This window comes from Schistocerca cancellata, chromosome 4 (assembly GCF_023864275.1).
Source record: "Schistocerca cancellata isolate TAMUIC-IGC-003103 chromosome 4, iqSchCanc2.1, whole genome shotgun sequence".
NCBI lineage: Eukaryota > Metazoa > Arthropoda > Insecta > Orthoptera > Acrididae > Schistocerca > Schistocerca cancellata.
Genome location: NC_064629.1, coordinates 245,730,848 through 245,756,508, shown reverse-complemented (window position 1 = coordinate 245,756,508; position 25,661 = coordinate 245,730,848).

The following is a 25,661-nucleotide window of genomic DNA, read 5'->3' as shown; positions in this document are numbered from 1 at the left end:
GGCCTTCTTATTTTTTGGGTATGTATCTGTTAAGTATTGCCTGCAGTTAACCTTTCTGACTATCACATGATACACTTTGAATTAATACAAATACCTTGAAACTGTTGCAAAATTCTCTGTTACTTTGTACTCACAGCTTCAGTTTTGATGTTGTTGGTTGCCATAAGGAGCTCACAGTTCTAAATTGTTGATATGATAGAATAACATTTTTTTCTGAAAGTGTGTGGTGTGAGGTACTTTTGAGCTACTGGACATAGATTTCTTGTTGGTATCATATATGTTACCAAAACGTGTGTATTGTATTGTGAAAAGCTGTGGTGTTCTTATAGCTATTGACTTAACACTTTGTGTCTTACTAAACTTTATTGCCAGACATCTAGCTGATGGTATAATTATGCACAAGTGAATATACGGACAGGGGTGTTTCTTTGTTCTTGTTATATAGTGTATTAGTTTTGTCAGTTGGTCAGATATACAAATTTGCAAATGCACTGAAGGTAATGTACTCCGAATTTTAAGGTAGTGCATGAAACACAGTGCAGACATTAAATGGGGCAACTGAGTACATTTTGAAGCATATTTCAAATATGTTATCAGTATTCCCAACAGTTCTGTCATATTGCACTGGTTTTTGGGACTTTAATTGTTGGTTTATGAACATACTATAAACAGTCTACATTTTGTTTTATATTATCAATTGTAAATCATTTCCTGTGCTTCTTTGTGTTTTTGGTGAGATCTTATATGATGATTGCTCAGTTGTAGGAGTCATGATTTTCAGTATTAATTTTTTTTGTTTTAATGTAGAGTCATATACAGTTAGTTGCTAAGCAATAAGGTAAAAACACAGATATGTGACTGTGAGAAAGAAATTGTTATTCAAATTTCTATAGTTTCTTAATGATGTGAACTGTTGTAAAAAATGATATGCAATAATGTACAAAACCCATACTCCATTGAAACAGTCTTTGGAGGATCACTGGTATCAACTGACTGCTGTATCATCCTCAGTTTATATTTCTCGGTAAAGGTGAAATGTAGGAGTAAGTGGTGAGCAAACTGCTTCCCCACCAGGTATCAAGTTATGAAACCAGAGCATGTAGTTCTAATTGAAGTACATCCCTTCATTCATCTCAATGGCAGGGTGCAACCCATTGGCCAACAGTGCTGAACAGATGTGGGCAGTCACCCATCCAAGTAGTGGCCAAGGTCCACAATTCTAAACATTGGTGACCTGGCAAGAGCTCGTGTTCCCAATGTGGTAAGGCCATTGGCACACTGTGGTATGCAGTTGAATTCTTACCACATCTAGCCAGTAGTGAATTCCTTGGGTTTGCAAGTTAGTGGACTGTTGTGTAATCAAGTTTGGCTCTGCATCAAGAATGAGTACCTTTTATTTTATTATGTTAGTACTAGAGAATAGTACACCATGTAAAGAAAATACTATTGATGGTGTTTTCAATGGCTGCAAGTATTTTTGTTTGATTTGTATATAGAGTAAATAAATGTTACTGTTGTAACTACTGCAACTGAATAATTGGCATTCCCACAAGGACAAAGACAGTTACGAATGTCATGTACACTGTCTGTTTGCACTGTGGAAAAGCAAAGCATAAGTTACATGTGAAACTAGTGCATCAGATCTTATGCTCATCTGATCTACTTCAACATCAAAATTATATTTGTAATACCAAAGGCCAGTTGTTGGCAGCAGATTTGGAGCACGTTACCCAATGAATTTTACAAACAGATCTTGTAAGTCCTAAGATTGGACAAATTATTCATGGAAAAGAAAACTGTGATATTCACAAATCACTTATGATCAGTTTATATTTTATTGTCTGCTTCAATCGAAATTATTGTTTGAGAGTTGTGGAAAATGAGCAGCACTAAAAGTAAGTGACTTTATTATCCCTTTGTAACTCCTGAGATCATAACATCCTTCTCTTACACTAATGTTGAATAAGGCATGGTAGGAATATGGGACTGGCTGTTATTAAGTTAAGTTTATTACACGGTTGTTAAGTAAGATTGATACAGCAAGAAAAATTGATATGAGAATTAAATAAGTTTCCTATTTAAATACAGTATTGGAGGTTGCTACTGTTTTGGGGTAGATTTTCATAATTGATCTAGGGTAATTTCAGAGTCACTGTCATGTAGTCTGTACTCTGTATATTTCTGTATTTGATTAGTAATCTGTGCTTTTCTTTTATGAAAGTTATGCACATGTTAACTAGTGTGTGAGGGAAGTGTGCTGTTCCAGGGATAGTATATGTACCAAGAAAAATCTCATAAGTTTTGTTAATGGCACATTGATTTGTATTTACAGGTAATAACATCATTCCCAGTTGATCGTCAGAGTTGAAGTACCAGGTGTACATCATGGTCCTTGTCAGAAGTACCTTTTCCCATGGACGACAAATGTTTGAGGTAGGTATGTTGTGTGATATTAGTATTAGTAATTGCTTTAACTTGTGCAAAGTGTTGCATTTTATGATGTGAGGGGAGTTTGCGCTCACCAGTGTTATATCTGTATATTTTTGGTTAGGTACAAATGTTGCCTTTGATACTGCTCTTGAGTAGTTGGCATCGTTGGAGCAGCGTAGATGTGAAAAAATAGTAATGTTCCATAGCTTTTAAAATTCCTATGTGTAGTCAGAAAGAAGTCTCATTTGTCAGTAATAGAGTTTTGCATATGCAAGATTAAATTGTTTTGTTTTGTAATCTTATTGAGAACATGGATATGCATGTAAGAACATTCTCAACAAGAAGTGTTGCATGGCTTGTTGTGGATGTAACATAGGTTGCTCCTTGTTGCTAATGGACTATATTTATGATACCATTTTATTTTCTGAGCCTACTGTTACAGAGTGCAGGAATATTTTAGGTGTTAATATGTGTAAATTACATCCATAGGGAATGTACTTCACTTTCATTTCAGCTGATAGTGTAAATACAAGTTGCAACCAGAAAGCAAGATTTATGACCTATAAAGAAAGGAAAAATGTATTTAAAAATATTTATTGAAATTCTTACATTGATTGAGTGGCTACTTCACAACATAGTCACCAACATTGTTGAGACAATTTTGAAACAGTGCACCTTCAGTTGCATGCTCATCTCATAGCTGCCAGCCGCCAACATCCAACACCACAACGTTGTTTCAGTTGGCACCTCATCTTCATTGTCGAGATGTATTGCACTAAAAAGAATTCATGAGATGGTACAGATGACAGCCACTCAGGCCAAGTTCACAGCTGTAGTGCCGGTGGTTGAGCTTCTCCCATTTAAAATGATTCGGTAAATTTAATGTGGCATTGGCTTTGTGGTGTCCTGAGAATCGTGTGTACAAGATAAGAATTTTTGTAGCCTTTAATTGTGGCTTTGCACAGTTATCTAGTGGACTCAATAACTGCTTCTTTACAATCAGTACACAATGAGGTGAACCATGTTACAATATAGATGCATCCTGAGTCGAATATTGCCGGTAATTAACTAGTTTGAATCCATTATTTGTGTTCAGTGCCTAAAGTTACTGAGGACAAGGTTAGTTAATGAGCCGATGAGTAGCTGTTACTTCCATAGGGCCATGAAATTCACATTAACCTCAGGAGAAATTTGAAATTCATTTTTATAGTGTCTACACGGAATATGGGCCTTCTTATTTTTTGGGGTATGTATCTGTTAAGTATTGCCTGCAGTTAACCTTTCTGACTATCACATGATACACTTTGAATTAATACAAATACCTTGAAACTGTTGCAAAATTCTCTGTTACTTTGTACTCACAGCTTCAGTTTTGATGTTGTTGGTTGCCATAAGGAGCTCACAGTTCTAAATTGTTGATATGATAGAATAACATTTTTTTCTGAAAGTGTGTGGTGTGAGGTACTTTTGAGCTACTGGACATAGATTTCTTGTTGGTATCATATATGTTACCAAAACGTGTGTATTGTATTGTGAAAAGCTGTGGTGTTCTTATAGCTATTGACTTAACACTTTGTGTCTTACTAAACTTTATTGCCAGACATCTAGCTGATGGTATAATTATGCACAAGTGCATATACGGACAGGGGTGTTTCTTTGTTCTTGTTATATAGTGTATTAGTGTTGTCAGTTGGTCAGATATACAAGTTTGCAAATGCGCTGAAGGTAATGTACTCAGAATTTTAAGGTAGTGCATGAAACACAGTGCAGACATTAAATGGGGCAACTGAGTACATTTTGAAGCATATTTCAAATATGTTATCAGTATTCCCAACAGTTCTGTCATATTGCACTGGTTTTTGGGACTTTAATTGTTGGTTTATGAACATACTATAAACAGTCTACATTTTGTTTTATATTATCAATTGTAAATCATTTCATGTGCTTCTTTGTGTTTTTGGTGAGATCTTATATGATGATTGCTCAGTTGTAGGAGTCATGATTTTCAGTATTAATTTTTTTTGTTTTAATGTAGAGTCATATACAGTTAGTTGCTAAGCAATAAGGTAAAAACACAGATATGTGACTGTGAGAAAGAAATTGTTATTCAAATTTCTATAGTTTCTTAATGATGTGAACTGTTGTAAAAAATGATATGCAATAATGTACAAAACCCATACTCCATTGAAACAGTCTTTGGAGGATCACTGGTATCAACTGACTGCTGTATCATCCTCAGTTTATATTTCTCGGTAAAGGTGAAATGTAGGAGTAAGTGGTGAGCAAACTGCTTCCCCACCAGGTATCAAGTTATGAAACCAGAGCATCTACATCTACATCTACATCTATACTCCGCGAGCCACCTTACGGTATTTGGCGGAGGGTACTTATTGTACCACTATCTGATCCTCCCTTCCCTGTTCCATTCACGAATTGTGTGTGGGAAGAACGACTGCTTGTAAGTCTCCGTATTTGCTCTAATTTCTCAGATCTTTTCGTTGTGATCATTACGCGAGATATATGTGGGCGGTAGTAATATGTTGCCCATCTCTTCCCGGAATGTGCTCTCTCGTAATTTCGATAATAAACCTCTCCGTATTGCGTAACGCCTTTCTTGAAGTGTCCGCCACTGGAGCTTGTTCAGCATCTCCGTAACGCTCTCGCGCTGACAAATGTCCCCATGACGAATCACGCTGCTTTTCGCTGGATCATGTCTATCTCTTCTATTAATCCAACCTGGCAAGGGTCCCATACTGATGAGCAATACTCAAGAATCGGACGAACAAGCGTTTTGTAAGCTACTTCTTTCGTCGATGAGTCACATTTTCTTAGAATTCTTCCTATGAATCTCAACCTGGCGCCTGCTTTTCCCACTATTTGTTTTATGTGATCATTCCACTTCCGATCGCTCCGGATAGTAACTCCTAAGTATTTTACGGTCGTTACCGCTTCCAATGATTTACCACCTATGGCATAATCGTACTGGAATGGATTTCTGCCCCTATGTATGCGCATTATATTACATTTATCTACGTTTAGGGAAAGCTGCCAGCTGTCTAACCATGCATTAATCCTCTGCAGGTCTTCCTGGAGTACGTACGAGTCTTCTGATGTTACTACTTTCTTGTAGACAACCGTGTCATCTGCAAATAGCCTCACGGAGCTACCGATGTTGTCAACTAAGTCATTTATGTATATTGTAAACAATAAAGGTCCTATCACGCTTCCTTGCGGTACTCCCGAAATTACCTCTACATCTGCAGATTTTGAACCGTTAAGAATGATATGTTGTGTTCTTTCTTCTTGGAAATCCTGAATCCAATCACAAACCTGGTCCGATATTCCGTAAGCTCGTATTTTTTTCACTAAACGTAAGTGCATGTAGTTCTAATTGAAGTACATCCCTTCATTCATCTCGATGGCAGGGTGCAACCCATTGGCCAACAGTGCTGAACAGATGTGGGCAGTCACCCATCCAAGTAGTGGCCAAGGTCCACAATGCTAAACATTGGTGACCTGGCAAGAACTCGTGTTCCCAATGTGGTAAGGCCATTGGCACACTGTGGTATGCAGTTGAATTCTTACCACATCTAGCCAGGAGTGAATTCCTTGGGTTTGCAAGTTAGTGGACTGTTGTGTAATCAAGTTTGGCTCTGCATCAAGAATGAGTACCTTTTATTTTATTATGTTAGTACTAGAGAATAGTACACCATGTAAAGAAAATACTATTGATGGTGTTTTCAATGGCTGCAAGTATTTTTGATTGATTTGTATATAAAGTAAATAAATGTTACTGTCGTAACTACTGCAACTGAATAATTGGCATTCCCACAAGGACAAAGACAGTTACGAATGTCATGTACACTGTCTGTTTGCACTGTGGAAAAGCAAAGCATAAGTTACATGTGAAACTAGTGCATCAGATCTTATGCTCATCTGATCTACTTCAACATCAAAATTATATTTGTAATACCAAAGGCCAGTTGTTGGCAGCAGATTTGGAGCACGTTACCCAATGAATTTTACAAACAGATCTTGTAAGTCCTAAGATTGGACAAATTATTCATGGAAAAGAAAACTGTGATATTCACAAATCACTTATGATCAGTTTATATTTTATTGTCTGCTTCAATCGAAATTATTGTTTGAGAGTTGTGGAAAATGAGCAGCACTAAAAGAAAGTGACTTTATTATCCCTTTGTAACTCCTGAGATCATAACATCCTTCTCTTATACTAATGTTGAATAAGGCATGGTAGGAATATGGGACTGGCTGTTATTAAGTTAAGTTTATTATACGGTTGTTAAGTAAGATTGATACAGCAAGAAAAATTGATATGAGAATTAAATAAGTTTCCTATTTAAATACAGTAATGGAGGTTGCTACTGTTTTGGGGTAGATTTTCATAATTGATGGAGGGTAATTTCAGAGTCACTGTCATGTAGTCTGTACTCTGTATATTTCTGTATTTGATTAGTAATCTGTGCTTTTCTTTTATGAAAGTTATGCACATGTTAACTAGTGTGTGAGGGAAGTGTGCTGTTCCAGGGATAGTATATGTACCAAGAAAAATCTCATAAGTTTTGTTAATGGCACATTGATTTGTATTTACAGGTAATAACATCATTCCCAGTTGATCGTCAGAGTTGAAGTACCAGGTGTACATCATGGTCCTTGTCAGAAGTACCTTTTCCCACGGACGACAAATGTTTGAGGTAGGTATGTTGTGTGATATTAGTGTTAGTAATTGCTTTAACTTGTGCAAAGCGTTGCATTTTATGATGTGAGGGGAGTTTGCGCTCACCAGTGTTATATCTGTATATTTTTGGTTAGGTACAAATGTTTCCTTTGATACTGCTCTTGAGTAGTTGGCATCGTTGGAGCAGCGTAGATGTGAAAAAATAGTAATGTTCCATAGCTTTTAAAATTTCTATGTGTAGCCAGAAAGAAGTCTCATTTGTCAGTAATAGAGTTTTGCATATGCAAGATTAAATTGTTTTGTTTTGTAATCTTATTGAGAACATGGATATGCGTGTAAGAACATTCTCAACAAGAAGTGTCGCATGGCTTGTTGTGGATGTAACATAGGTTGCTCCTTGTTGCTAATGGACTATATTTATGATACCATTTTATTTTCTGAGCCTACTGTTACAGAGTGCAGGAATATTTTAGGTGTTAATATGTGTAAATTACATCCATAGGGAATGTACTTCCCTTTCATTTCAGCTGATAGTGTAAATACAAGTTGCAACCAGAAAGCAAGATTTATGACCTATAAAGAAAGGAAAAATGTATTTAAAAATATTTATTGAAATTCTTACATTGATTGAGTGGCTACTTCACAACATAGTCACCAACATTGTTGAGACATTTTTGAAACAGTGCACCTTCAGTTGCATGCTCATCTCATAGCAGCCAGCCGCCAACATCCAACACCACAACGTTGTTTCAGTTGGCACCTCATCTTCATTGTCGAGATGTATTGCACTAAAAAGAATTCATGAGATGGTACAGATGACAGCCACTCAGGACAAGTTCACAGCTGTAGTGCCGGTGGTTGAGCTTCTCCCATTTAAAATGATTCGGTAAATTTCATGTGGCATTGGCTTTGCGGTGTCCTGAGAATCGTGTCTACAAGATAAGAATTTTTGTAGCCTTTAATTGTGGCTTTGCACAGTTATCTAGTGGACTCAATAACTGCTTCTTTACAATCAGTACACAATGAGGTGAACCATGTTACAATATAGATGCATCCTGAGTCGAATATTGCCGGTAATTAACTAGTTTGAATCCATTATTTGTGTTCATTGCCTAAAGTTACTGAGGACAAGGTTAGTTAATGAGCCGATGAGTAGCTGTTACTTCCATAGGGCCATGAAATTCACATTAACCTCAGGAGAAATTTGAAATTCATTTTTATAGTGTCTACACTGAATATGGGCCTTCTTATTTTCTGGGGTATGTATCTGTTAAGTATTGCCTGCAGTTAACCTTTCTGACTATCACATGATACACTTTGAATTAATACAAATACCTTGAAACTGTTGCAAAATTCTCTGTTACTTTGTACTCACAGCTTCAGTTTTGATGTTGTTGGTTGCCATAAGGAGCTCACAGTTCTAAATTGTTGATATGATAGAATAACATTTTTTTCTGAAAGTGTGTGGTGTGAGGTACTTTTGAGCTACTGGACATAGATTTCTTGTTGGTATCATATATGTTACCAAAACGTGTGTATTGTATTGTGAAAAGCTGTGGTGTTCTTATAGCTATTGACTTAACACTTTGTGTCTTACTAAACTTTATTGCCAGACATCTAGCTGATGGTATAATTATGCACAAGTGCATATACGGACCGGGGGGTTTCTTTGTTCTTGTTATATAGTGTACTAGTTTTGTCAGTTGGTCAGATATACAACTTTGCAAATGCACTGAAGGTAATGTACTCCGAATTTTAAGGTAGTGCATGAAACACAGTGCAGACATTAAATGGGGCAACTGAGTACATTTTGAAGCATATTTCAAATATGTTATCAGTATTCCCAACAGTTCTGTCATATTGCACTGGTTTTTGGGACTTTAATTGTTGGTTTATGAACATACTATAAACAGTCTACATTTTGTTTTATATTATCAATTGTAAATCATTTCCTGTGCTTCTTTGTGTTTTTGGTGAGATCTTATATGATGATTGCTCAGTTGTAGGAGTCATGATTTTCAGTATTAATTTTTTTTGTTTTAATGTAGAGTCATATACAGTTAGTTGCTAAGCAATAAGGTAAAAACACAGATATGTGACTGTGAGAAAGAAATTGTTATTCAAATTTCTATAGTTTCTTAATGATGTGAACTGTTGTAAAAAATGATATGCAATAATGTACAAAACCCATACTCCATTGAAACAGTCTTTGGAGGATCACTGGTATCAACTGACTGCTGTATCATCCTCAGTTTATATTTCTCGGTAAAGGTGAAATGTAGGAGTAAGTGGTGAGCAAACTGCTTCCCCACCAGGTATCAAGTTATGAAACCAGAGCATGTAGTTCTAATTGAAGTACATCCCTTCATTCATCTCGATGGCAGGGTGCAACCCATTGGCCAACAGTGCTGAACAGATGTGGGCAGTCACCCATCCAAGTAGTGGCCAAGGTCCACAATGCTAAACATTGGTGACCTGGCAAGAACTCGTGTTCCCAATGTGGTAAGGCCATTGGCACACTGTGGTATGCAGTTGAATTCTTACCACATCTAGCCAGTAGTGAATTCCTTGGGTTTGCAAGTTAGTGGACTGTTGTGTAATCAAGTTTGGCTCTGCATCAAGAATGAGTACCTTTTATTTTATTATGTTAGTACTAGAGAATAGTACACCATGTAAAGAAAATACTATTGATGGTGTTTTCAATGGCTGCAAGTATTTTTGTTTGATTTGTATATAGAGTAAATAAATGTTACTGTCGTAACTACTGCAACTGAATAATTTTCATTCCCACAAGGACAAAGACAGTTACGAATGTCATGTACACTGTCTGTTTGCACTGTGGAAAAGCAAAGCATAAGTTACATGTGAAACTAGTGCATCAGATCTTATGCTCATCTGATCTACTTCAACATCAAAATTATATTTGTAATACCAAAGGCCAGTTGTTGGCAGCAGATTTGGAGCACGTTACCCAATGAATTTTACAAACAGATCTTGTAAGTCCTAAGATTGGACAAATTATTCATGGAAAAGAAAACTGTGATATTCACAAATCACTTATGATCAGTTTATATTTTATTGTCTGCTTCAATCGAAATTATTGTTTGAGTGTTGTGGAAAATGAGCAGCACTAAAAGAAAGTGACTTTATTATCCCTTTGTAACTCCTGAGATCATAACATCCTTCTCTTACACTAATGTTGAATAAGGCATGGTAGGAATATGGGACTGGCTGTTATTAAGTTAATTTTATTACACGGTTGTTAAGTAAGATTGATACAGCAAGAAAAATTGATATGAGAATTAAATAAGTTTCCTATTTAAATACAGTAATGGAGGTTGCTACTGTTTTGGGGTAGATTTTCATAATTGATGGAGGGTAATTTCAGAGTCACTGTCATGTAGTCTGTACTCTGTATATTTCTGTATTTGATTAGTAATCTGTGCTTTTCTTTTATGAAAGTTATGCACATGTTAACTAGTGTGTGAGGGAAGTGTGCTGTTCCAGGGATAGTATATGTACCAAGAAAAATCTCATAAGTTTTGTTAATGGCACATTGATTTGTATTTACAGGTAATAACATCATTCCCAGTTGATCGTCAGAGTTGAAGTACCAGGTGTACATCATGGTCCTTGTCAGAAGTACCTTTTCCCATGGACGACAAATGTTTGAGGTAGGTATGTTGTGTGATATTAGTATTAGTAATTGCTTTAACTTGTGCAAAGCGTTGCATTTTATGATGTGAGGGGAGTTTGCGCTCACCAGTGTTATATCTGTATATTTTTGGTTAGGTACAAATGTTGCCTTTGATACTGCTCTTGAGTAGTTGGCATCGTTGGAGCAGCGTAGATGTGAAAAAATAGTAATGTTCCATAGCTTTTAAAATTCCTATGTGTAGCCAGAAAGAAGTCTCATTTGTCAGTAATAGAGTTTTGCATATGCAAGATTAAATTGTTTTGTTTTGTAATCTTATTGAGAACATGGATATGCATGTAAGAACATTCTCAACAAGAAGTGTTGCATGGCTTGTTGTGGATGTAACATAGGTTGCTCCTTGTTGCTAATGGACTATATTTATGATACCATTTTATTTTCTGAGCCTACTGTTACAGAGTGCAGGAATATTTTAGGTGTTAATATGTGTAAATTACATCCATAGGGAATGTACTTCACATTCATTTCAGCTGATAGTGTAAATACAAGTTGCAACCAGAAAGCAAGATTTATGACCTATAAAGAAAGGAAAAATGTATTTAAAAATATTTATTGAAATTCTTACATTGATTGAGTGGCTACTTCACAACATAGTCACCAACATTGTTGAGACATTTTTGAAACAGTGCACCTTCAGTTGCATGCTCATCTCATAGCTGCCAGCCGCCAACATCCAACACCACAACGTTGTTTCAGTTGGCACCTCATCTTCATTGTCGAGATGTATTGCACTAAAAAGAATTCATGAGATGGTACAGATGACAGCCACTCAGGCCAAGTTCACAGCTGTAGTGCCGGTGGTTGAGCTTCTCCCATTTAAAATGATTCGGTAAATTTCATGTGGCATTGGCTTTGTGGTGTCCTGAGAATCGTGTGTACAAGATAAGAATTTTTGTAGCCTTTAATTGTGGCTTTGCACAGTTATCTAGTGGACTCAATAACTGCTTCTTTACAATCAGTACACAATGAGGTGAACCATGTTACAATATAGATGCATCCTGAGTCGAATATTGCCGGTAATTAACTAGTTTGAATCCATTATTTGTGTTCAGTGCCTAAAGTTACTGAGGACAAGGTTAGTTAATGAGCCGATGAGTAGCTGTTACTTCCATAGGGCCATGAAATTCACATTAACCTCAGGAGAAATTTGAAATTCATTTTTATAGTGTCTACACGGAATATGGGCCTTCTTATTTTTTGGGTATGTATCTGTTAAGTATTGCCTGCAGTTAACCTTTCTGACTATCACATGATACACTTTGAATTAATACAAATACCTTGAAACTGTTGCAAAATTCTCTGTTACTTTGTACTCACAGCTTCAGTTTTGATGTTGTTGGTTGCCATAAGGAGCTCACAGTTCTAAATTGTTGATATGATAGAATAACATTTTTTTCTGAAAGTGTGTGGTGTGAGGTACTTTTGAGCTACTGGACATAGATTTCTTGTTGGTATCATATATGTTACCAAAACGTGTGTATTGTATACAGATGCCATAGGTTGCATAATGTTCTCCATTAACCAAGCTCTCATAAAAACTATTCGCTTTATATCTGACAGAGATATATCAATGATGCAGTCATTCTAAGATAGGGAACACTCCATTATATAACTATGTTTAACATTGAGCTCATACGTGCATATTTTTGTAAGAGGTCTTTTTATGCAGTAATAGATAAGTATATGGAAATAATATTATTGCAAATGTGTTTAACTCACTTAGCTTAGGCTTCTTCTGCTTACTTTTGTTTCAGCTTCATCATGCGAGTTGAGGAGCTACTTAACTTTGGTCGCTACAGCACCGTTAATAGTCAGTCTAAGTGGAAAAGAAATGTATGTTACAGAAGAGTCCTATGATATTGTGTAAGTGTTTCGTTCTGTCACTATTACAGGTTTACACAAAGAGCTATGGAACCTGGTAATTGTGGATGTGTATATGAATTGATAAAACCATATGTGAGGAACAGGAAACGCTTTGTGTTTGTTCTAAGAAACAGTGGCTCATTCTGACCAAAATATGAGACGCAAAACATGAATTGTCTCAAGGAATAAGGTTAGGATCCCTTGTCTTCTAAGTTCATGTGAATGGTAAAAAGTACCGTTCACATAATGTTAAAATGAAATCTGTATATAACGTTTGCAGATGGTATTTGAACTGTCTGGAGATGCTGGACAACAATTATGTACAAGTCCTTTTTATTGTGGCAGTCAGGCAGTCAGCATGTGATCTTTATTGTGAGTAGCAATTCATCATTTTCATGATGTTTATATTCCAACCTGTACTTTAAGTCGTATAATATGTTGTTGTTATAAGTAGATGAATTATTTCAAGTTTGATATCTGCATTCAGTCAGCAAAATATCCTTATTATTGTACAGATTTTTGAGATGAAATTTCATCAATATTGAGAGTAGATTACTCTTAAAGTATGCTATGTTTTGTATATAGTCTGCAGAGAAAAGTAAAGAGGACAACCGGTCCAGGCCCTAATAAATTAGTGCATAAGACTGTATATATTACTTGTGGTGTAATGGGAAAAGCTTATGCAGTATTCCAGGTACAATAGTTTGAGATGTAATACTTAAGCTGGAGTTTCACATCTTCATATTTTTGTAAGAGTCATTTTTATGCAGTAATTGATAAATATATCAAACAAATATTACTCCAAATGCGTTTAGACCACTTAGCTTACTCATCTTCCGCTTACTTTTGTTTGAGCTTCATCACTCCCATTGAGGAGCTACTTAAATTTGGTATCTACAGCACAGTTAATAGTCAGCATAGTAAATGGAATAGAAAACATGTAGTATGTTACTGGAGCATCCTTTGCTCTTGAGTAAGTGTTTTGTTCTGTCACTATCACCGTTTTATGAGCAGAGCTTTGGAACCTGGTAATTATGGATGTGTATATGAATTGATAAAACTGTATGTGAGGAACAGGAAACACTTTGTGTTGGTCATAACAAGTGGTGGCTCATTCAGATAAAAAATATGTGATGCAGAACATGAAGTGGCTCAAGGCATCAGGTTGGGATCCCTTGTCTTCTAAGTTTATGTGAATGATAAAAAGCACCATTCACATTATTGTAAAATAAAATCTGTGTATACTGTTTGCAGATGGTATGTGAACTGTGTGTAGTGACAAAGCTTGTCTGCCTGGAGGTGCTTGACAAGAAATGTGTGCAAGTCTTTTCGTTGTGGCAGTTAGGAAGTCAGCATGTCATCTTTATGATGAGTAGCAATTCATCTTTTTCATGATGTTGTTGACATTCCAACCTGTACTTTCCATCGTATAATATGATTTTGTTATGAGTTATGAGTATATGAAGTACTTAAAGCTTGATATCAGCCACCAGTCAGTAAAATATCATCATTATTGTACAAATTTTGGAGATGAAATTTCATCAATATCGAGAGTAGATTATTCTTAAAATATGCTATGGGTTTTTTTTTTTTTTTTTTTTTTTTTTTTTTTTTTTTTTTTTTTTTTTTTTTTTTTTTTTTGTAGTCTGCAGAGAAAAGCAAAGAGCACAACTGGACCAGGCACTAATAAGTTAGGGCATAAGTCTGAATATATTAATTTGTTTGTAATGGAAATAGCTTATGTACTAGCCAAGTATAATGGCTTGAGATGTAATACCTAAGCTGGAGTTTCACATCTTCAAACAGGTGAAAGTAAAGCAAGTGGAGATAGGTAATGCCACTAATTAAAGTATAGAATGAAATAGCTAAGCAAGCCCAGTGTAAGAATGCAATAACAGTGTAGATACTATGTTACAATGGTATAAATAATGTTGTGATAGAGGTAGTAGGTATTTCTAATGTTTTTTCCCTTTGTATAGCTCCAGACTGATTTTTTAATGTACTTCTTGGTGCTGGAATGAAAGGCACTAAAATTCTTTAATAGTTTTCTAGTGGGAAAGTGTTATGTCACATGTTAAAATACAGTAAGGAATATATAATGTTCCCTGTCCAGTATTTCATTCTAGTTAATCAGTTTATCATCACATGAAGGACCACATGGAGGAGCTGTCCATATGCAGTTTCCTGTGTTTTCTACTGAATTGTTCTGTGAGGCAAGAGATTGATTTGTGGAGCATTTGTAAATGTTATGAGCTGTACACATTTACAGTCTGTTAGTATACTAAAGCTAATGTAATTTATTGCTGTTGTTCAGTGAAAGAGTTTTGTGTTGAGCAATATTCTGTATTTTTTAAAACAAACTGCCTAACATGTTCATAGTTAACCCACACTTTGTGTTGTGGATCACCTTGTCCTATGGAGCAGATGGTCCATTTAACTTGGAATCCTTCATATTTGTCAGTTATTAAATGAAACAACAAGTTCACTGTACCAGTCACCGTTTCATTTATTTCCAAGATGCGTTTTGAAGGATTAAAACTCCATCATCAGATGGATTTACATTAGTTAGTATTACATTTGTGTGTGTGTTGTGTTACGATTTTTGGAGGAACTTGTGGCACTGCCTCTAGTGGTCACAGTTTCGTTTTGCTGCCGTAACACATTACATGCATATGTGTTAACACTTGTCAACATCTCAGTAATGCTAGTAATTTTGCAAATTATATAATACCATGAATGGCCTCATTCTGAAGTTATTTATTAATAGAATTTGGTACATCTAAATGTACCTTCATCAGACACAAAAATACACCTGGGCAGGATAACACCTTCATTAGCAAAAAACCTAGCAACATAACCGAGAAAAAAGGAAAAAAAAACACTTATAGCTTTAAGTAACCATGAAAATTACCAAAGTATTACAAGCACAAAAACTTTTAGTCACATCCGGCAATGGAGATGCATAAGACAATTGTGCCAAAGGCGGAATCAGTAGTTAAAATTAAAATATCACCTCCATCTGTGCAGCATAATTATAAAGAGGTGGTCGACGCTAACATGGCATACTATCAGTAATTAGCCTGTGAACTATCGTGAAGAGGGTGTGGAAGCACCAGGGCAGACAATTTCCTGACACTCGCACGTTAAAACTCCGGGATATATCCTCATGCACATCAAAATTTTAATGGTTGTGCTAACTTAAACTTTCAGTCATTATAAATAAAAATATCAGAACCAAATAAAATACCCGAAAACAATAGAAACAATGAACAACAAAATGCCTGCGTCCTAGGACACAAAAGGGCTATAAAGAATGAGGGAAATAACTTTATTTCTATTCCATTTTTGGGGAACGTTTCTTGCAAGATAAGGAGACTTCTACAGAAGCAGTACGGGTACAGGGTTGCCTTTTCTGTAAACAATATTTTAAACCAAAGAGTAATCCATACTATTGGGGCATGGGAAGAACTCGACATTAAATCTGGAGTTCACAAAATTACATGTAATGACTGCCACAACAATTTCTTTGGACAGACAGGTAGACCCATTAAAGTAAGATATTAAGAACACATACTAGGTAAAAATGGGGAAAATGTGTACAATTCCAAGTTTGATGAATGCCTATTGCTCTTACAATATACGCCAAGATAACTGGATGACATAGAATTGCTACACAAAGTAAGGGTTGCAAAGTGGACCTGTACCAGAAATTGGAAATATTCAAACATCTATCTCAAAAAGATGGATTTATTCTTAACGAACAGGTGCAGCTTAGAAACAAATTTTTTTTGCATAGTTTCAAACCCCTTCTTGCTCTGACTTAATACAGTCTAGCTGACTAGAAGCTAGTTTTCTTGTCTGTTGATACTGGTGAGATGGCTCCTTTCCTGTCTTGTTGGGATTTTACGTATTTTTGATTATAGTTGTTCGCGGTTTTCGATGTGTATGTGTGGTTTAAATGATTCTGTTATGTTTCTTATTAATGACCACAGATGGTTTTGATTTACAACATTTTGTTCGTTTTCGCTAGTATGTATCCTAGACTTTAAATTGCGCGAGATTCTCGCGCATACCACAAGTGCCCTCCTTCGGTGAAATTGTCTGCCCTAGTGCTTCCACACCCTCTTCATACTAGTTCACAGGCTAAGTACTGATAGTATGCCATGTTCGCATCGATCATCTCTTTATAATTATGCTGCACAGATGGAGGTGATATTTTAATTTTAACTACTGATGCCGCCTTTGGCACGATTGTCTTATGCATCTCCACTGCCGGATGTGATTTTAGTAAGTGACTAAAAGTTTTTGTGCTTGTAATGCTTTGGTAATTTTCATGGTTACTTAAAGCTATAAGTATTTTTTTCCTTCTATCTCAGTTATGTTGCTAAGATTTTTGCTAATTAAGGTGTCTTCCTGTTCAGGTGTATTTTTGCTTCTGATGAAGGTATATTTAAATGTACCGAAACTGTGGTCAAGGATTTCAATAAATCTTTATTCTGCAACTGTTTGGCTGTTATCATTTACTGTGAAGACAAAATATTCATATATGACACACTATGTAACAATACTGCAATTAACTGATGCGATGTGTGATTTCACATTTAAGCAATTGTGTTAGAAATAAATTTCTACTTGCTCTTCACATCGGATGATGAACAATCATTACACAACACTGTTTCTCTGACATGTTCTTTACAGACAAACTTGTGACACTCACCACATTGTTCATTCACTTTCCTGTCCTTTGACCTTAGGCAGGAATCACACCATTTTCGTTTCAGACTTGGAACATTGTCTCTAACTGAGGTCTAAGATGTCATGACATTTAATAGATGCAGTTTCATATATTACATTCCTTTAAACCTGCTTGTGCACATCAGGCGATACTATGTCATATGTTATCTGTCCACTTCAAGGTATAAGAGTAGGTAGAGAAGGTAAACTAGTTTCCTCAATACCATTATCATCTTTTTCACAATCACTCACATCCACTGCCTCTCTGACCTATATATCTCTCTCTGTTATACCTACATCAGCATCACTCTCTTCTTCATTTCCAAAAAATGATTCATTATCATTGTCACTCTTCTGTAAATCTGCAAAAGCCTACTTGAAACTGTAGTCCCTTTCAAAATATTTATCACCGTGCATGATGAATAAAATATAGTACCACATAATACTACAACAAAATGCAATTCCTAACTGTGAATTTGTCAGAATAATGCCTATGTATATATTTTCAACGAACTGTTTACAACAATGGACATATAAATGTTGGTTTAGAAGGTGCACTGTTGCTAAGTTTTTATTTTTGTAGTAAAGATGAAATATAACATTGAAAACCACATATTGGATAGCTCGGGTATTTTCTGACCACATTTCAAAAATTTCGAATTATTGTATTACCATGATATAACTATAAATATTTTACTGAGTTATAATAAAAGCCCATGAAAAGCACATCTGGTCGATGAAAAGTCTGCATCCACATTAAGAGTGTTTCTTTGTAGTTGAACGAGCCTTGGGGGTCTAAAAAGACACCAGACACCATATGAGGGTTAAGTAACATTTACATTTGCAGAAGCTTCAACTTGATGTGGAATTGAAATGACTGAAAAATAAAATTTAGCCCTTTTTGAAAGTATGCAGAACTCTATAAATCTTCACCAATTTATCAGCTCTTTTCTCATCTAATTTTTTAATTAATTTTGATCAAACAAGCCCTTAGTTAATAAAGAAATAAGGCTTTTCACAAAAGTAATAAATCCTTTTATGTAAGTTTTCTTTGTTCTTGACTGTTTTCAGCCCCATAATCTTCTACCATTTGCTTTAATGAAACTGTGTTACAACTGCACCATAAAACACAGTGGCAGGAAAATAATCAGAATCAGCAATTGTAAAAGACATAACATTTCCAATCCACTCTGGATGCATCTCTATCAGCCAGATTGCTACACTTTCTTCATGTTGAACAGTTTCCATTCTCTCTCTCAATCTTAGTATTAATGTACTAGCAAGATAGTGAAAAGGTTATAGTGCTTGCTTATTTCATTCTTTATTACATTCTTATAGAGTTCCATAGCAGGATTTTCTGAAATATCCATTGATAGTTCGACAACTTGTATAATGTTTGTGCTGCATGTTTTCCACTAATAAAGTAGTTGCAAGAACAGCTTAGTTTTTTGTATAAATTAATTAAAAAATTTTATGGATCTCTTTAAATGTTATTATGATCAAACGTCCAAATATCCAATAAAACCTAATTTAAGGTCATCAGTCCCTAAGCTTACACAGTATTTAACATAAATTTCACTAAAGACAAACACACACACCCATGCCCGAGGTAGGACTCGAACCTCTGCTGGGACAAAACCCAATTTAATCCACTTGGTTGGTTTTTTAAAAAAAAATCGGGTCAACCCTGAATTTCAGTTACTCTGGATGTCTTTTTCAAATTTTTTCCAGTGGCTTGTCTGAAAGGAGATGCGTCTCCACTTCTGAAATGCATGGTCTAATGTTCTTCAAAATTACTGTTGCAGTTTCAACCATTCAGTTGCATCCCTCTTGTTGGTTTTTGCTTCTGGCCTCATATCACTTGTCAAATAAGATGAATTATCTTGTGTTTTGAAAGCATATCATGGTTTTTCTTTTGCTGATTTACTTGTCTAACTAGTAACAGATATTCATAGTACTTTTAGAACAGCCGATTTTGTTTCGTCTCGATCTTTGGGAAATATCCATTATAATTCCTCAAAAGTCTTAGGGTATGAACTGCCCTTCGTCTTCATTTCCTTGCAAATGTTCACAAACGAAATGCACACTGACAGGTACCTATTTCATCATCCTTTGTGCGTCCATTGCTACTGTGAACTGCAACATCAGATTAGAAAAACTTTTTCGCAGAGTTACCATGGTATGTACCTTCAACAATGAAATGCTCTTCAATACAGCTTACTCAAAATTTGACTTGAGTTCCCCAGACTATATTCCGTTTTATCACCATTTCCATGATTGATTTTGAAAATGTTTTTGTTACATCGGAAACTACATTTAAAAAAAAGTCGGTTTCTTCATCTCAGTTTTCAAGTAATCCTGTGTCGCATCTTCTCCACAAAATAAATTGTGTGTTTTCAGGTCAAATTGTTGAACTGACAATCGATAAATGTGATATTCATTTTGCACTACATGTTTTCCAAAAAAATGGTCCTTCTAATAAAATGTATTGCACGTTTCACGAACAACAACGGTAAAGTTCACCAAAACAAAATGTTTACCAATCTTTCTCATTGTAACCATCTCAATAGACTTTTGTATGCCTTGTTTGTTCACCGTGTCATATCTACCCAGTCCATAACAGTTTCATCACAAATAATACATTTAGATGTGGCGCTTACTTTCACTGATGAAGTTTACTACACAATGGTCATTTGATGACTGTCATATCCTCTACTACCAAATTCAGCAATGATAAATAAAAGAACTGGCAGGAAGCACATGATTTTGACAGTGGGGCAACAAAATGCAGAGAATGATTGTACTGATAAAAAATGAAACAAGATTGGATATTGGAAAAAACCGTTAAATGGAAAGTAAAAACTGATGGTAATTAACTATGTAATTTCCATAACACTCATATATTATGATATTTACTAACCAAATAGGTTTTCCGACACACTGACTTAACGAAAAGAAATTTTGTTGCTCGACCACTTTTCTTATACAAATTCTTCAACATACTGGCGAACTGTGGTATTGCATGTTTTATGGCGATGAATTAAGTGTTCATCGAAAGGTGAAAAACTAATGTTTTCTGATATAGGGTGGCTGGAGTAATGTTTCTTGAAAGCACATAATTGATATGTTTATATTCAAGTATGGTGTTTATTTGTAGTAATGTGGAAGGAATTAAATTAATCCTGCTCCAACACAATTATTCACTTGCCTGCTTGGTTGGTAGGGTCTTCAGAAGGAACACAAATATTATGATGATTTCAGACTTTTACCAACAGGTGCCAATCAGTAAAAGGGGGCGAAACTGCTAGGAAAACTTTCACAAGCTATAATAGAAATCAGTTGATTTATCTGTTGGCAAAAGTTGGTAAACATCGTGCAGCAGCCAGCCATTGCCAACTTTATTGATCAAAACTTCTTACATGTTTAGTTTAATTTCATATCCATTACTATTAATAAGTACCACAATTGAACATAAACGTTCCTATTTGGCAATTTCATGAAACCTTACAATTTTTGTCTCTCATTTCTATCATAGTACTGAGATGGGTTGCATAGTGCCTAATGCCCTAATATCTGGGAGACCTGAGTTGAACCCCAGAACCAGCCATCCACATTTAGATTTTCTGTAGTTTCCTAGTTAACGCTAGGTGAATGCTGGAATGGTTCCTTGTAAAGTTCTTACTTCTGTCTTCGCCTCAAGTAATAAGAAATTCGACTAAAGCTCTTTCCCTAATGATCTTAGCTGGCGAAGTTACCTAAAATGCTTAACTTACTTATATATATATATATATATATATATATATATATATATATATATATATATATATATATATATATATAAACAAAGATGATGTGACTTACCAAACGAAAGCGCTGGCACGTCGATAGACACACAAACATACGCACTAAATTCTAGCTTTCGCAACCAACGGTTGCTTCGTCAGGAGAGAGGGAAGGAGAGGGAAAGACAAAAGGATTTGGGTTTTAAGGGAGAGGGTAAGGAGTCATTCCAATCCCGGGAGCGGAAAGACTTAACTTAGGGGGAAAAAGGATGGGTATACACTAGCACACACACACATATCCATCCACACATATACAGACACAAGCAGACATAGCAGACATATAAGGAGGCATATATATATATATATATATATATATAGACACACACACGTCAGTTCAGATGAATTTGGTCCCTGAGACATCAACATGAGGTCACTACAACGATGCAGTGTAGGAGAGACACCCAGTGTGTGTATATACATATATAAATGGGTGTCTCTTCTACGCTGCCTCAGGCGCAGTTTCTCTGGTGTTTCAGCATATATTTGTCATTTAGTTCCTGCAATGAGTAGCTGGAATCAGCCCAGACGTAGAATGCTCAAAAGCCTCTCATGCGACGCCTGATTAAACAGTACTCCAGCAGCGATTGAGGAGGGCTGTTGCATGGGGCAGTGGTCAGTGTGGGGATGGGCTGTGCTATCGCTGCTGGAGTACTGGTTATTCTTCGTGTTTGACTGTTCCTATTAATACATGTCAATAAAAAGTACATCGCACCAGATTAATTTGAGACTGCTCTGTCAAATGGGCACGAAGCATTCCGATTTAAAAATTATTTTGCTTGTAATGGGAAGCAAAACAACGCTTTTCGTTGATGTGTGACGTCGCATGAAAGACATATCAAGCAATATTTGTCTGTGCTGCCTCTAGCTACACTCCACAAAAACGGAACTTCAAATATCTGACAAAACGCCAGATAATAAGTCTATTAGCAGAGACACTCTGTACACTGATAAGCCAAAACATTATGACCACTACCCACTGCTACGTTGGACGCCACCAGGTGGCGTTGTGGGCACACGACGAGCTAAAAAAAATATGCAAGCGGAGCAGACACGGATCGGTGATTAGACTAGCTTAGATATGGGCCTCAAATGGGGAAATCCACTGAGATAAGTGACTTGACAAAGGAAAGTTTCTTATTACGCAGAGCCTGTGAACGAGTATCTCAAAAGCGGCGAAGTTAGTCGAATGTTCATGTGCTACTGTTGTGCGCATATACAGAAATAGGTAGAAAGACAGTTAACATACCAATAGGTGCTAAATGATTGAACATCCATGACTCTTCACAGAACACCAGGTTTGGAGGCTTGTTTGTTCTGTAAAGGAGGATAGCCGGTGATCTGTGGCATCTCTGCTAGAGCGCAAAGCCAATGCACGCACAATTATTTCAGAGCACACCGTGCATCATATATTGTTGAACATGGAGCTCCGCAGCAGACCACACTTACGTGTTCACATGTTTACCCAATGACTTCGTCGGTTGTGATTGCAGTGAGCACGGGACCATTGGGATTAGACCGTAGATCAGTGGAAACGTGTCGGCTCTTCGGATGAATCATCTTTTTGTTACACTAGGTGCTGGTCGTCTCCACAGACGTGTCACCAAAATGAACAGAGATTCGAAACACATAGCATGCTACAGACGCAGAATGGTGGGAGCAGTATTATGCTGTGGGAGGCATTCTCCTGAGCTTGCATGGGATCCGTGGTAGTAATCGAAGACACACTAACAGCTGCGAACCAACTCCATTCCTTCATGCTTGATGTGTTCAATGACGGCGGTGTCATTTTTCAGCAGTATAATTATCCGTGTCTCGAAGCCAGAGTTGTGCTACAGTGGTTTGAGGCTCGTTATGGTGAACTCTCGTTGATGTCTCGGTGACCAAATTCACCTGACGTAAATCCTTTGGAACCTCACTGGATCGCTATCGGGCACCTTCACCGCGTACGTAAATCAGCGGACCGTTATTGAATTACGTGACCTGTGCGTAGATATCTGATGCAATATGTTCTCAAAAACCTACCAACAAACTGTCGGGTCCCTGATACGCAGAATTAGTTATGTATTTCGTTGCAAAGACGGACAAACAAGCTACCAAATAGGTGGTCATAATGATTTGGGTCATCAGTGTATATTGCCTTTGCCATTATATTACAAGTCCACTTTATTTGTGACGTTTTTTTTTAACTGAAACCCCCTTGAAATCAAATCCTAGCTACGCCTATGAGAAACATCGTATACTTTCACCACAGACATTAACCATTATGTTCATAACTTCAGTAGTAAAACCCTTAAAGACCAGCAACGTTGAATTTAGAAAGGTAATGTTATGTTCCTGTTAAAATACCACGTTGTCATTGTTCAGAGTACATACTATTATCATAAAACACACACATCATGTTGTCATAGTTACTTGATACTCACCATACATAACGACATCATATTCCACGTAATTTTATTGTCATAATAGCTGTGCACTTACCATGAAGCATAAAATGATTTATTTTTGTATTGGCTTAAGAAAAGTAATATGAAGCATTTTTTATACAACTTTCACAACTGCCTGGCTTTTATTTTAAAGAAAATGTAGAAATGTAGTTCTAAATATGTATGAGAGAAAGTAATAAGTAAGCTATAGTTTATTTTATTGACAACTGTACTGTTGAAAGTTCCTGTGCTGAACAGAGACTCGAACTCAGGATCTTTGCCTTTCACGGGCAATTGCTCTACCGACTGACGAGGTACTGGCTGAATAGAAGCTGTGAGGAGGGGTCGTGAGTCGTACTTGGGTAGCTTGGTCACTAGAGCATTTGTCCAAGAAAGGCAAAGGTCTCGATTTCGACGTTCTGGAAACTGTAGAGTTGTTACAGAATTGTCAGAAATCAATTTTCTGGGTGCTAAATGGACCTGTAGATCCCCCACAGAAAGTTCTGTTGTGGTGGTTGGTGTAGGCATTGTGAATAGTCCTCGTTTTAGCTTTTGTAATAAGTTAATCACAACCAAGGAAGTTTTCACACAGACACACAATTTCAGGCAGTCTTGATATGTTAAACTCTATAGCACCCCTGTCTGCCTTTCCACAAACAAAATTGCTCCTTGTATGGTTGAATAAACTACGCAACTGTTGTAAACAAGAACTTTTAGACATTTTCTGGCACTCTGAAACACACACGTAGCAAAATAACTAATACTGATATCGAAATATTGTCATGGTGCTTCGAAATTCTGTCATGAGATAGCAGTCGAAACACATAACACTATATTGGGGAAGAAAAGTGGTGTCACAAAGTTAAAACGATTTTATGGCACGTCTAAAAGTGGCGTCACTCCAATGGTACAAGGGTGTTTACACATACAATATCGCTGACACCACTCGTGAGGTGCCTAAGTAGTCACTTTTGTTGTATGTGGAAACCCAGCTCAATACTTTGCCTAGACGAAATCCAATTACAGTTTTGTAATCTTCTTGTCAGACAGAATTCTTTTATGTAGATGATTAATTTTTCGTTTTTTAATGTTTTTTGTGTCTTTTTAGCGTTTTAAACTGGTTCAGTCAAAACATTATAAACACAATTTGCATGGATAACCCAGTCAATGAAGACCGAAAAAGGTCGGTTGGGGGAGATATCGTGCAGACACAAGTATTCGTAAGGCGTTAGGAGTGTCATGAACAACATACTAAAAATTCTGATCGGTAGGGTGTGAGCGTGGAGGGTAGGGGGCACTTAAAGGTCACTATTTTTATGTTTTTCTCGAATAACTAGAAAAGTGCGGCTCCTATCGAAAAATATTTTCAGTACAAGATTGAAATAAAGTAACTTTTCTACAAATAAGTTTTATTCAATTGCCGGCCGCGGTCGTCTAGCGGTTCTAGGCGCTCAGTCGGGAATCGTGCGACTGCTACGGTCGCAGGTTCGAATCCTGCATCGGGCATAGATGTGTGTGATGTCCTTAGATTAGTTAGGTTTAAGTAGTTGTAAGTTCTAGGGGACTGATGACCACAGATGTTAAGTCCCATAGTGCTCAGAGCCATTTGAACCATTTTTTATTCAATTTTTCTCTATGATTAACAATTTCCACGTTAGTGGGGATAGAAAGATCGCAGATTGGTGAACACACTTTTTTAACCATATGAAATTAGTGTTTATGCTTAACTGAAGTCGGTTAACAACAAATGTGTGTACCATGTGTATGTGCAGTAGAGCGGTATTAAGGGATAAATTGTGTTCTGGGGGTGTAACAGGGTGAATGGGGGGATGTATGATGCAGAAGCATGAGGGAAGGTAGGTCGCTGCATTGTGTTCATGCACTTCACTCCTTTATAGTGAAAGGTACTCGTTGTTTTAATTTGATTAGTTGTAGTAGAAACCTTTGGCAAA